General features: G+C 35.1%; 1 long non-coding RNA gene across 1 annotated transcript; it reads left to right on the forward strand.

Annotated features, from left to right (window-relative positions):
• The first annotated feature begins 1590 nt into the window (after positions 1-1590).
• On the forward strand, positions 1591-3682 carry LOC139193530 (uncharacterized). Its single transcript, XR_011577730.1, has 4 exons — positions 1591-2619; positions 2700-2772; positions 3093-3188; positions 3294-3682. It is a non-coding gene; the product is annotated as an uncharacterized lncRNA (long non-coding RNA).
• The last annotated feature ends 609 nt before the right edge of the window (positions 3683-4291 follow it).

A 4291-nucleotide genomic window follows, 5' to 3' on the forward strand; every position in this document is an offset into this window, starting at 1 on the left:
AGTGGAAGTGCAAGTCAAGATAGCTCAATATGCAAACATCCCATCTCCGCTTCGTGGACCTTCTTCTCCCCCTTCTATCCCTCCTGAGCTATTTATCTCCAACTGCGCGGTCTTGCTTGAGTTGCAAAGATGTTAATGTAATTTCTTTCGTTTTTGTTTCAAATGTATGAAATGCTTTGTCTTGTGAGATAATAAAAGCTTGAACGGTCTTCCATTTCATGTGTAATATTTGTGTGAAACAGTTTAATTTACAGTTTGTTTAATTTAGAAAGTGAGTCTAGCTTTTCTTTGGCCAAATTAGTCAAGTTGTTAGAGGTATGATCTCGATGCTATCGTGCAAAACCTAGTGTAAACTTCAAAATCCTTTTTTTCTCTTGATCTTGTCTAACTTTAACTCCTTAACTAGCGAAATGCTGAGAAAGCAAGTAATAGAAATAGAAATAGAAAAGTCTATCTTCTTTTATTTTTGACAAACGACCCTATGTTTTGGCTTTGTAGTTCATAACTCATATTCAGCCTCCCTCAAAATTTCACTGTGACAGTGTTAGCTTTAAAAACAGGTTCAAGAACGTGAAATAAACTTCCCCATATTTTTAGAAAAAAATTGTGGTTAACTATGAACTATGCCAATTGACACACACTAATATTTCTCTCCGTTTATAAATGGTGTGTTTCAGGTTTGACTCACTTGAATCCAATAGTATTTTTCTCTACTAATTAATATTTTGTTTCCACTTATTATTATTGACCCATTGTATGGCTTAATCCCTACTAAAGTAGAACATTGTTGTTTCAAAGAAAAAAAAAAGGTTACCAAGTTATCTAACTTGGTAACTCATAAAAGTGAAAAATAGGTAGAGAGCTGTATGGGAATCAAATACCATATAATCAAATCTAATTATTAGGTAGCGAATGACAATGGATTGTAATGTTAAGCTCATGTAATTTTTTATTTATTTTTTCATATGTGATGGTAAATGCAAGGGAACTCAAACATGTTCTTTTATAATGTCGATTGTTCACATTTTTTTTTTCTAATCTAACAACATAAATTAAAAAAATAATATATAGTTATCTCCATTTCAAGCTATAGTTACAGTCGATGATCAAGAGGTCATGAATGAGTTACACAAACTACTCTAGACAATTAGACTACTGAATGACGTAAATTGTTCACGTTTCTTTCATTTCAACAAAATACATACAAATTAAGTATACATGACGTTTTCAAGTTTTAATCAATGGTTTTGTCCGTTACGTGCATCGGTCGAATAAAAAATAAACATGAAGAGAAATAAAATATAGTCGTGTTACTGCCTCTTGACACCACAAAATTCGAGTGTCAGGTCTAGATTTACGTGTCACACAAATTCTCTAAGCATCTCAAATGAGATGTGTCCAACTGTCACCACTTTTCACTACTTTGCTCTTTGTCAAAATTACACAATGAAGTCACTTCTTCACATTTCACCGAATTTGACAAAAGAAAATGCAAAATTCATAAACAACAAATATATACTACAGAAATTTCACATCTAGCTATCCCGTTGTGATATGTTATTCATCGCCCTCTAAATCTCACACCGAAAATCTAAGTTATAAATGCCGACAATCCAAGTACCTCTTGATTCGCTAATCTAATCAGTTTATGCTCTTACACATTTTATAGGGCCTTGGAAGAAACAAAGCCTTACTGAGTTTAGGAGGGCCAAGCAATGCATTCCCCTACTAAGATCAGTGATCCGTGCCTTACCAATGTACTTCTTAAGATCAATTCTAAGGCAAGAAACTACAGGTTGAATATCTGATATATATTCTTTAATAAATTACAGACCCTATTGTTTTCTTTTGTTTGTTATTTTTATAGCTTGGAGGAATAAATTCTTTGTTGGCAATGGAGCACTCCTCGCGTGTTCCTTCTACAGTGATTTGGGAATGGATGCCTCTCACGGGTCTCCTGGTTGATCAGATATTCCTTCTGTTGCTGCGGTAATTACAACTTCCAGTTTCTTTTAAAATATCTATCAATCTGTGAATGGTCATTTTGTTTATCCTTCAATTTTTTTTTTTTTTGGAGTTTTGGGTTGTTCGCTCTCAAAGTCGGTCACTTATTTCAAGTTACAGACCAGCTGTTAGGCTGTTAGAACGGTACAATCTCCTAAGCTGGAGATGATTGATGCTATATACAACTATACGAGCCACTGGAAAATGGAAATGATGCTGGTATTATCAGGTATTTAAGCAGGGAATTTAGTATCATAGCAGTACACATCACATATCAAGAAGTATAACTTTAAATGAGACCTGATTCTACACTATATTTTGTGAAGGGTGTGATGTAATTAAGAAGAATTACGGACTTGTGAACTTCATTTATTTGAAGTTCATCACTCACTGCCTAATTCCTGCATAATCCCCGTTCGGCCAAGAGCATTAATGGACTGGAGTGCCGTTTTTTGTTTCTTAATATTGAGACGGTCAGATTTTATTATTACAGGCTTCCCAGCACCATGGGGAGGTTAATGTTAGGTTAATGTTCCAAATGTACTGTGATTATTGAACAGAAGAATCATCACACGAAGCTATTTCAACAGTGTTCCCCAGATAATGTTCCACCTGGTCTGCTACTTTCTGATTTGGTTTAGGTCCACTTTAATCATTTATGTAATTGTTCTGATGCTCTCTCTCTCTCTCTCCAGGGACAGTTGTGGACACAGAGATTGCGCATCCACGGAATTACGACTTCTACATGTGTGCTTAAGGAGGAATATAGTAAGCTTCCCCCTCTGAAAGGAAAAGAAGATAGTATCTAAAATTACACTTCTGCTATCAAATTTCGTTTACCTTTTTAAAAGGAAATCTTTTCGAAAAGAATTCTGTTTACTACTGATTGTGATGGGATGGGATGGAACTCTAAATACTGGATTGACAATGCAAAAACAGGTTTTTGTATAGTAACATAAATGTTCATCAAGCATAGAAGGGTTTTGCAGTATTTATCTTTTTTCAATTTGATCAGAATAATTTGTTTTCCGACTCAAGTTTCTAACTTACAATCATATTCATTATCTTTTGTTTGCATCATATAACAGGGAACTTCGAGGCCAGCACACTATCATGTCTTGGTTGACGAGATTGGATTTTCTCCCGACTGACTTGCAAAACCTCATTCACTCCCTTTCTTATGTGTAAGCTTTTCATTTTCAACCGCTTTCATATGACTTTGTCCAAACAATCTCTTAATTGATATTATCTGTATGTATTAATGTATATTTGCTTATTTGAGGTAGCAGAGGAGTACAACTGTAATCTCCATTGGCAAATTAAGCACACTTAACGACATTTTGCACTGGCGCCCATTTGCTATGCCCACCTTGCTGCAGCACAAGTGGGGCAGTTCATGAAGTTTGAGGATCTGTCGGAAACTTCATCAGGGAAGGGCAGTGCTATTAACCAATGACACATGGCAAGGAGGTGTAAGTCAAGTTAGTTACACAGGTAGTTAGGAATTGAGTTTGTTAAAGAGGATAAGATTGTAATTGAGTAAGGAAGTTAGAGGGTAATATTGTAATTGTAGATTGTGTTGGTTAGTACATATAGCCATTTGATCTTTTCACATTTGGTAAGAAAGCTTTGTAAAAACACTTCATTACGAAGAAATCATAAATACTTTGTTCTTTCATTTTCTTTCTTTCTGCTTGTTCATAATGTTCTTTAGTTCTGTTAATATGGTATCATCGCCGGTCCTGGCTTCTTGCCATTTCCGATCCTGAAGAAATCTTCCGCTGTCATTCAATCAGGGTTTTGGAAGTTTGACGGTCCCAAGAGTGGGTTGTAGCTTCTCTTTCGTTTGGAATCGCACAGTGTTTAGTTTTTGGGTAGATTTGCAAGATCGCAGAGTGGGTTGCAGATTGCAGTTGTGCAAGTTGAAGAGTTTGGGACATTTGCGGTGTGTATCAGGTGAAATCGTTTTTTTGTTCGTATTGTAGTATTGTTTGGGTTTTCTGGAGTTGTGGATGTTATGCATTGTGTGAGATTTGGAATTTGTTTTTCATTCCTAATGTGTTGATTTCAGAAAGTATCATTCTTTCTGTATATCTTGGAGTATCATTCTCTAAGAATTGAAATTTTGTGGTTGAAGAAATTGTTAGTTTTTCTGTGAATCTTAGAGTATTATTCTCTAATAGTTGAGACTTTGAGATTGAAGAAAGTGTTAGTCTTTCTATTTTCTGTGCATCTTGGAGTATCATTCTCCTGAGAAGTAAAAAATTTGTGATTAAAGAGAGTGTTA

This window comes from Malus domestica, chromosome 17 (assembly GCF_042453785.1).
Source record: "Malus domestica chromosome 17, GDT2T_hap1".
NCBI classification, from domain to species: domain Eukaryota; kingdom Viridiplantae; phylum Streptophyta; class Magnoliopsida; order Rosales; family Rosaceae; genus Malus; species Malus domestica.